We start from the raw sequence: 10,869 nt of genomic DNA on the forward strand, positions 1-10,869 counted from the left end.
CAAAATAAAAGGAACAATGAGAAATCTGGACAATCAGATTCTGGTGAGAGAAAAAAACGAGTGAAGGGAGGGAAAGAAAATCGTGAGAAGAGAGAGAATAGAGAGGGTCGAAATTCTTTAGTGTGAGGAGACGAACACAAAAAGTTTCGGACGATTCAACCAGATTATGTGTAAGATAATGCAATGAATGAATGCGATGGGGATCAAAGGGGACGAACACAAAAAGATGGTGACGCGGAAAACCCCAATGAAGATGGGTAAAAACCGCGGGTGGATGGAGATCCACCAATCTACTTTGGTTACTGTCGTTATGAGCTCGGGACAATTGTTACAGAGTATGTTTTTCTTTTCGCCTAGTACAAAGAATGTTTCGTAGTCCTCTCTCATGATGCTTGTCCTGCTTTTGTATGCCTTTTCTTCCTTTGGCTTTTTTCCAACGAATACAATAATAAATTCTAAATCTATTACATTGGTAACGGTAGCTTGATTATAGGAGATCTTCCTAATTATACTCCAACGTTGCAATCTTCTTCACTGCTTTGCCTAGTCTACTCTTTGTCGACGGATCTCACGACTAATTTAATGCCTTGCTGAACTCTTTCCATTTTCAGATAATTCGTTACCTGTACTTCGATTGTCCATACCCTTGTGTGTTTTCATCGCATCTTCACGTCACAGTCGTCGTGTCATCATGTCATTATGTCAACGTCATCCTCCAAAAACTCAGCCATAACAGTTTGCCCCCAATTGTCGAATCGGGGTAACGCGAAAACCATGAGACAATTGTTAAAAAATCATAAAACCAAATGAAGAATCTTTAATGCAATCATGGCACTTCACCAAAAATAAGCATAGAAAAGTTTCATGCGATAGACATGGAAAATATCCTCCGGAAAAAACATAAGGGAGGAAACAAAATCCACTTGGGCAGTTATACTGGGCAACCCAAAGGTCTAAAAACGAAAAAGGTAGTTTTTTGTTTTTTAAATAGCCGTTTAATTCTAACCGTTAGCTCAATGTCATGATTGCCTTTGAAGGCATAAATATCGTGGGCGGTTAAGGATTTTATTTTCACCAAATCTTTCTCTCTCCTTAAGTAAGATAGTTTCCATTATTCTCTCCGCCGGAAAATCGACCACTGATACCAGGTAATTTCATACTTCCCGTTCGTCAATTCCTTTAATTAGCACTATTTTCTTTTCTTCCTTAATTGCACTTATGGCACCTAGTAGACGTAGCATTAGGACATTCGTGAAAAACCAAGAAAAATCGAGAGGTAAAGAAAAAGTCGTGGAATAGAGGAATGAAAATGAGGATGAACTGTCAACGATGTTAGAGGAAGACATGCTAAGGTTTTTAGACTTAGGGAATTTGCTCGAAAGTACTGTTATTAGGAATGTCGAGTCTGATGAACCACCAGAAACATGTCCCCCCAAATGGGTGGTACTTTATGAGTACCCCTTCAAAGTAGGCATGAGACTTCCCTTCACCCCCCTAGCAAGAGACCTGATGAAAATTTACCAGATCAAACATGGGCAGATTATGCCTCAAGTCTGGCGGATTCTGAGCATCATCGACAGGGTGACGGCATCATAGGAAGAAGCCTTCACCCTTCACGGCCTACTGCTGTATTATGAAATTAGGGTCAAAGCAAAAAATAGAATAGCTCTGCATGCAAAAGCGAGGTTAGAACCTGTGATTCGGGGAGTTCAGTCGAATGACAGAGGTTGGAAAAACAGATTTGTGTTTGTGAAGAGGTCTTCGCTAGGGGAAGCTAGGAAGTCTCTGATTAGCGGCTGGAACACTGAAGGTGTGTTTATTTTTAGTCTTTTTACATTAGTATCGCGTCGTTAACACTACTCTGACATCGTTTCTGCTGCAGGTGTTAACCCCAAGTTAGTGTTGCATCGCGACGAGTCTTAGAGTCTCTGCGACAAATTTTTAAAAGTACTAGAAGTAGACAGGCAGTTCAGAAGAATTCTATTCGCTTCTCAAGACAGTTGTTCATCTATGACATCTGGTAATTTTACTTATTCTTCCTGTCTTAGGGTACAACTTTTACCAGAAAAATTCACTTTACTGACTGAACGCTATTGGACAGGTTCATCAAAATCGCGCCCTAGGGGGAGTCTGGACAGCCAAGCACTGGCTGAAATGCTGCGCAAACGCAAGAGGGAATCCTCTGCTGACAATGTATCCCTGTCGACGTCGTCGGCCAAGAAGGACACAACGGTCGTCGTCCACTTGGACGACGAACAAGATGTTGCATCTAAGACGCGCAAAACCGACTTTCTGGCCCCTCCAAACAAGAGTGGGCCTTCGTACACTGTGAGTGTTCCCAACGACTTTATGTCGTTAGAGAGGTCCATATGGCCTGAGGCTGACATGTTCCTTTTTTCTAGTGCTATGGAGAGGATTAAGGAACACACTCTTCCTCGCATGATGTCGGATGGATTGGAACTCCTATTCCTGGTATAGACACTTAACTTACTTTGAGACGCTATGCTATTACGACAATAATCTATAGCTGCCAAATGACATACATTCTCCTCTCTTTATGCAGTCCTCTCAACATCTCCTTATGGCGAAGAGGGAGATCTCATCCCTGCTGAAGGGTCACTTGACTATGAAGCAAAGGACGGAGAAGGCTGAATCGGACGCGAAGTCCAAAGGCACTGAAGTGGAGTCTTACAAGAAATCTATGGAGGACATGGAGGTAACCCTAAAGAAAAATGGCGAAGAGCTAGAGGAAATTAGGAAGAAGGCAACCAAGTTGGAAGAACCTTCGCGTCATGAGATCGAGACTCTCCAAGCAAGTGTTAACGCACTGAAGAATGAACTGGACCTTCTGAGGCCGAAGTGACGACCAGGGTCAAGGCTAAGCTAATGTACCAGTTCCGGATGAAGAAGACGGCGTCGTGGACGCCACAGAAGGATATCAACCTGTACCTTAAGTACATGGGGTCGATGACGGCGGGCTCTTCTTCAAAGGTGGATGAGAATGCTCCGTCCTACGCCGAGTTTATTGCGTCGGACGTGCCGCCCGACCCGGAGACTGAGAAAGAGGTCGCAACCGCTCTTCCGTCAACTGCTGTGTCGCCAGAAAAGAAGCAAACAAAGCCTCTGACGCTTAGTTTTGTTTTTAAAACCGTTCTTTATTATGCACTCTTTCTCTGAACTTTTCTCAAACTTTATTGTGTGTCACTAAAGGGAGTGACTCTTTGTTCAGCACTTTTTGGGTCACCTACGTGGGTGACCATAACTTATGACGTTTGTACTTTTGGGTCGCCCATGGGGATGGCCGTGACTTTGACAATTATGCTTTGTGCTTTTTAATCTTATGCTTTTACTTTGTGCAACATGCGTGTGTTTCAGTCGTTATTGTGACGTTCCTAGGGCATAGTCAGGCGCTTAGTAAGCCTTCGTTGGTCGTTCAGACGTAACGTGTGGACTTAACAACTTTGAATACACATAGGAAGTACATAAACACTTACATACAATTGCCAGTAAAATACATTGAACATCGAAAACAATTGTGGTTGTGAATAGCAGTGCCCCTATCGTAACGTTTAGCTGGGGTAGATAAAGATCGAAAGACTTTGGATAGTGATGACCATCACTTCTTGTTTTATTGTATAATAAGATGCAAGTTTACTCGTCACATCGTAAAGACCGCCGCTGCGTTATTGGAGCAGGTGGGAATGAATTGCCTGGAAGTCAATAACACACAGTGAGAGAACACTAAGGTCGCTGGCAGTTAGCGACACAAAAATAATATCATTTATTTCATACACAATGACGGGAAAGCAAAATAAATTACTTAACTACAAGAAGTATCGTTTGACATGTGTAGCGTTCCAACTGCGTGGTATGGAGCTTCCGTCGCGTCGGACCAGTTGGTAGGCTCCATTGCCTACTACCTTACTAATTTGATACAGTCCTTCCCACTTAGGCCCTCATGTACCAGCGTTAGCTTCTTGTGTGTTTTGAAATACTTTTCTTAGGACCCAATCACCTTCAACAAAGGATTTGGCTTGGACGTTTTTGTTGAAACTCCTTGCGACTACTTGCTGTTGAGCCGCCATGCGTACCGATGCTGCGTCGCGCAACTCTTCAATGGTGTCCAAGTCGTTCACGAGCTCGTCACAGTTCTGCTGCTCCGTCCATAGACCACATCTCGCAGTCGAGACGTTCACTTCAGAAGGCAGGACAGCTTCACACCCATATACTAGTGAGAACGGTGTTTATCCTGTCGCAGTGCGCGGTGTCGTGCGATTAGCCCATAAGATGGAAGGCAACGCCTCCGCCCATTTACCCTTCTTGGTGTGAGTCGTTTCTTCAAAGTGTCAATGATCGTCTTATTACTAGACTCTGCCTGCCTTGGCTTGCGATACCTTTGTTGACGTTAACAATGTTATGTTCCATTCGTCACAGAAACGTCTTGTCTTGTTGCTAAAAACTGACCCATTGTCGCATATTATTTCGGACGGACACCAAACCTGCAATAATGTTAGTATATAAAAGAAATCACTTCCTTGTCACGTACCTGTTGGAAAGAACCTGCTTCTATCCACTTAGAAAAGTAATCAGTTAGTGCCAACATAAAGACCTTCTGGCCTGGGGCTGGAGGTAATTTGCCAACTATGTCCATGCCCCATTTCATGAAAGGCCAAGGTGTTAAAGTAGGGTGCAAAATTTCGCAAGGTTTATGCGTCATACCTGCGTGTCGTTGACAGCTATCGCACTTACAACATACCTTATCGCGTCTTTCTTCATTCTGGGCCAATAGTATCCCATGCGCAACGCTCTATTGGACAAGCTACGCCCTCCTGAGTGATTTCCACATGTCCCTTCATGCATGTCCTCTAAGACTTGCTCCCACTGATCTTTTTCCAAACAACGCAGATAGGGCCCTGCAGCAGATTTCTTGAATAGTGCTCCTTGAATGAGCACGTACCGGGATGTTTTAAACCGAATTTCGCATGCCTCTGCCTTGTCTGATGGAAGCACGTCGTTAGCAAGATAATCATAAAGCGGTTTTGTCCAACTAACACTTACCTCCTCTGCGTCAGGGTCGCTCGTAGCCACGAGGTTACCGACGTTACCAACGACCTTTTGGGTGTCTTGAAGCTGTTCATCGTTGCTGCGATGGTGTCCAACTTCTTAGCGACTGCGGGATTTGCCAGATGAACTATAGGACGAAGTAAATGAAATGTCCCTTAAAGAGGATCCGAGATTGGCCAACGCATCCGCCTGCGTATTCTGGTCCCTTGGTATCTGCAAAATGTCAAACGGGTCAAACACTTTACTCTTACGCTGAGCTATTTCTAAGTACATAGCCATTTTAGAGTCTTTTGCCGCGAATTCGCCTTTGATTTGGCTAACTATCAGCAATGAGTCGCTTAAGGCTTTTAACGCTTTTGCTTCCATGTCTTCTGCTAACGTCATTCCTGCTATGAGCGCTTCGTACTCGGCTTCGTTGTTTGTCGCTCTAAATTCACAACAGATGGCTCGTACTACCTTGCCCCCTTGTGGTGACTTTAGCACGATACCAAGACCTGCACCACGAAAATTGGAAGATCCATAAACAAATAATACCCAAGACTCGTCATTTACTTGGTTAATCTTTACAAGTTCATCATTTGCAAGCTTTTCTAATTCTGGGTTAAAATCCGCCACAAGATCTGCCAAAGCTTGCGACTTAATAGCTGTTCTCGAATGGAACTGGATGTCGTACGCACTGAGTGCTATTGCCCACTTACTCATGCGTCCTATTAATTCAGGGTGTCACAAGACAGACTTGACAGGATAGTTAGTCATAACGATAACGGTATGCGTCTCAAAATAGTGCCTAAGTTTTTGAACAGCTACAACTATGGCTAAAATGAGTTTTTCCAATGAGGAATACATGGTCTCTGCCTCTAGCAGAGACTTACTGACGTAATAGATTGGGAGCTGCTGACTTTCTGCTTCTCGTGTCAGGACGACACTGACGGACACGTTACTCACCGCAAGATAAAGTTGCAGCATCTTTCCGTCACTTGGCTTGGACAACAACGGTGGTGACGCCAAGTATCTTTTGAGTTCTTGCAGCGCGTCTTCGTGTTGTTGCGACTAGTCGAAGCCTTTTTTCTTTCTCAGGACGTCATAGAATAGATGACATCTTTCGGACGACCTGGATATAAAATGGTTCAGCGCGGCTACACGACCGGTCAATTTCTGCACCTCTTTGACGCTCCTTGGAGATTGGATATTGATAAGAGCTTTTATTTGGTCCCGGCTAGCTTCAATCCCTCGTTGCGTAACAACATATCTTAGGAACTTTCCTGCAGACACTCCAAATGTACATTTAGTGGGATTTAATTTCATGCCATACCTTCGGAGGACGTCGAAAGCCTCCGACAGGTGTTGGACGTGATCGCTTGCTTGCTTGGATTTGACGAGCATATCGTCTATATATACTTCCATGGTGTCGCCCAATTGGTCTTTGAACATTTGGTTGACCAATTGTTGATAGGTGGCGCTTACTTTTTTCACACCAAAAGGCATAACCTTATAACAATATATACCTTTGTCAGTGACAAACGCGGTCTTTCCTTGATCATCCGGGTGCATCAGTATTTGGTTGTATCCAGAGTATGCGTCCATGAAAGTCAGGAGCTCGTGGCCTGCCGTCGCGTCGACCATTGCGTCTATATGACGGAGAGGGAACGGATCCTTGGGACACGCTTTGTTTAAGTCTGTGAAGTCTATACAGACTCTCCACTTTCAGTTCTTCTTGCTCACGACCACGACGTTTGCTAGCCAGTCTCGGTATTTTACCTTGTGAATTTTCCCTATGTCGATCAACTTTTGAACCTCGTCATTGATGATTTGATTCCTTTCAGGTGCGAATTTGCGTCTTTTTTGCTTTACTAGCTTGTGCTCGGGATCCACGTTGAGTTTATGTGTTATGACGTCGGGACTAATTCCTGTCATATCCTCATGGGACCAAGAAAAACAATCTTGATTAGCCTTTTAGAAAATTGATTAACTGACCTCTTATTTCTTGCGACAACGTCCCTCCGATTCGAATGACACGATCGTGGATGGATGGATCGAGCATCACTTCATCCACGTCCTGCTCACTGGGCGCGTCGGGGGTTGATCCATCCTTTAATTGCTAGATGCGCCTTTGAGGCTTGAGCGACGAGCTGTAGCATTCTCTCGCGGATTTCTGCTCGCCCTTTATTTCTTGAACCCCCCACTTGGTTGGGAATTTCAGCGTCTGATGATAAGTCGACGGGACGGCCTTCATCTTATGTATGCACGGGGTGCCAAGGATGACGTTGTATGCTGACGGGCAATCCACGACGTTGAATCTGGTTGGCAAGTTGACACCTTTGGCTAACGTTGGCAACATGATCTCTCCGACAGTGTGTTGGGCCTCTACACTGAATCCAACCAAAACGTAGATTTTTTAGTAATATCTTTATCACACAATCCATACCTTCGAGGGCGCTTTTGAATATGATATTGGCTGAGCTGCCCCCATCGACTACACTCCTTCTTAACAAGCAATTACTGACTGTCAAGGATATGACTAGTCCATCATGATGTTCTACGTCGAGACGTCGTCGTCGTCAAAGGTAATTGCCATCGCTTCCAGCTTACGTTCTTCGCTGAACCTGCAAGATTTAAAAACGGCGGACGGGGGGTGCCCTCTCTTGCTAGCCTTTTGGCTGGGAGAGTACGTTAGTCCACATACATCAGACCCACCAGAAATAACATTAATTACCTTTACGTGCGTGGGTGACGCAGGAGGGATGGACTGCGCAGGATTCTTCTCGAAGGATGCTTTTCCTTTGTCGCTTAAGAGATCCTTGAGATGCCTTTTATTAAGCATGAACGCGACCTCACGTCGCAATGCAATGCACTCCTCCGTCTTATGGCCATGATCATGATGGAACTGGCACCACCTTGTCAGATCTTTTTACGCCTCCGGTCGGTCACTCTTTTTTGGCCAACGGACCGGTGCTCCGATTTTGGTCAAGGCATTTACAACGCCTCCGACATCGACGGAGAATCCATAGGAGTCTAGATCTGGGAAGGTTGGCGACTCCGTCCTCGCGTCATTACCTGCATTTTCTACAACGTCAGTAACATTGTTTACCTGGTTTGAGCGACCATATGGGTGGTGATAAGTGCCAATTTTATATAAACTTTATTGCTGATTATCATTTGTTTTGGGTCAAATTATACTAATTTATATGGGTTTTCATTGTTTTATAGTCAAAAGTATAATTTGTCTAGGAATTAATATTTTGTTATGAAATTAGAACTTTGCTTGTTATTTCGTATGTTTACATATTAAATGAAATTATTAAGTTAAATATTATGCTTATTGGATTGGTTGTATAGGTACCAAAAATATAAGTGACAAATCATGTTGGCAAGTCATACATGGAGATTAAGAAAGAGAAGTAGGAGTTCTAAACTAAAGAAGTCCAAGGGCCCAAGTGGAAGAAAAGGGTGATGGGCCAACATGAATCGAATAAAACAAAAAAAACTTCTAACCTAAGACTAAGGTGGGCAGCAGCAATTAAAAAGAATCCTACGGAAGACTAAAGAAGGGGGGCAGCATTGAGGATGTAAACCAGCGGAAACACGGAGCATTGAGAGCAGGTAGCAGCGCAACATAGGCGACGATAAGATAGAGACCAGAGAGGACAGTGGCCGCGGGACGCGAGAGCAAACGTCGTTCATCTGATTCTTCATATGAATCTGGAGTTTATCTCTTTCTTCTCGTAGTTTATGTTAATTACTATGTTTAATTTCATATTTTTATTCTCAATTGTTTGGGTTGATTTAGTTGTTATGTCTAGCTAAATTTCTTTGTTCTAGGGCTAGATGTAGTCATTTAAATTCTGTCAATGAATTGAATTAGTTGTTTGGGTTTATTTATTTCATTTGCAATTTGATAATTTTGGTTTGATTTCGTATAATTGATTTGGCCAGTTGAGTATATGTTTAAGGTATTGGATTAGTAGCGGGAGTGAACTTTCAATATTAGTTCGTGGAATTATCAAACGTCAAGTAGTATAATTTTAGGAATAGTTATACACTTGGGGTGATCGTTTACATGAATTTCTTGTTCGTAATGAGTTTATGGTAATGTTTACGACCACGGAAGTAGGCGTAAAGTTATGATAAATATACGTTTTCTACCTTGGAAGAGGAGATAATATAAATTTGGAAATTCGATCATTGCAATACAATAGTCTTTAACCCAGCAATTAGTTTAAATTCATTGTAGAATGTAATTGGCGAAATCTAAGTCCTAGAACTGTTGCTCATATTTGATTCTTACCCCTTACGTCCCGTTTGGTAGTTGGTCATAAATGGTGGTAATGGGAATGAATTTGTGTGTAAATTTGTGAAAAATATCATTGTTCATTCCCATGGTAATGCTAATTTATCCTAAAGTGTCTACTTTTCTTCTTGAATTTTCATTCCCATCCAATACCACCTTGTAAGGTGGTAATGAGTGGTAATGAAAATTGCTTCCCCTTGGAGACAAAAACACAAGTTTAGGAGTGAGATTGCTTGCTCATGGAGAAAAAATGTCTCCCCATGGAGATTTTAAGGGTGATTCCCTAATAAAATCACACTTAAAATTCATTCCCATTACCGCAATTTATTATCGTCTACCAAACGGGCCGTTAGTGTTAGAATTAATAGTAGTTTATATTTACTTAGCTTAGTTATTTTCACTACTCACGTTACCCGAATCGTCTAAATAATATTAGATTTTCTTTATTTGGTAGTTGACTATAGACCTCCTTGTGGGAAACGATATCTTGCGTACTCTATATTTACTTTAATTGACCCGTACACTTGCGGTATTTTAAGGTACATATAGGACAGACCAGGTGGTTTCGCCAATTATTCTTTTTGGGGACGAAAGCCTTCCGATCGCTGGTAGCTTCTGGTGCATGATGCATTGATATGGTGGTGAGGATGGCATCGTCTTCTTCCAGTCTCATTTGGGCCAACGCTCATGACTTGACTTCCTCGAACGTTTGCCACGGGTACTTCGTCAGACGGTTGTATAATTTTGATCTCAGATTTAGTCCTTTCCTGAAACATTCAATAGCAGTCGTACTATCAAGATCTTTAATGCTAATTATTTCTTTATTAAAGCGATTATAATAATCGCGAATAGATTCTTTAGGTCCTTGGACGACGCCATATAGGTCGCTCGTCTGCTTTTCCAGGCTACGACTACCTTCAAACTTCTCATAGAACTTGTTGACTAGGGTGGAAAAATTGCCAATGCTTCCTGGCTTGAGGGATCCGAGCCATTTGAGAGCAGGGCCGGTGAGCGTGGCTCCAAAAGACTTGCACATACAAGCTTCTACCAGATGCCAAGGAATTGACGCTTGCCACATCCACTGCTTGTACTGGGCGACATGCTTGCCTAGATCAGTCGAACCGTCGTAATTAGCAGCGAGGGAAGGCAGGTTGAGCTTTTTGGGGAGCACAACCCTCGCGATCCTATCTACGAACGGTGACTCTGCATATCGGTCTGGATGCTCCACGATGCTTGGCGTCGGGGACCCAGGGAGCTGGGACATGAGCTTCATTAAGCGCCTATTCTGCTTTTCGATCTGGACCATGCGCTTTGCCATAAGATTCACTTCTCATTAGCCTTGATCGTTCTCTTCATTATTTAAGGGATCTTCGCCCTCAGGCTCTTCGTCATTTTCAGGCTCTTCTTAGTCTAACTCAGAGAAGTCCCTCATATAGGGGATGTCGTGAAGTTGGTAGCTAGCCGCTCATTAGCTTGCTTCATTTCGAGCATTTCTGCTCTCATTTGTTCATATTGCC

Source organism: Beta vulgaris, chromosome 9 (assembly GCF_026745355.1).
Source record: "Beta vulgaris subsp. vulgaris cultivar EL10 chromosome 9, EL10.2, whole genome shotgun sequence".
Lineage (NCBI taxonomy): Eukaryota > Viridiplantae > Streptophyta > Magnoliopsida > Caryophyllales > Amaranthaceae > Beta > Beta vulgaris.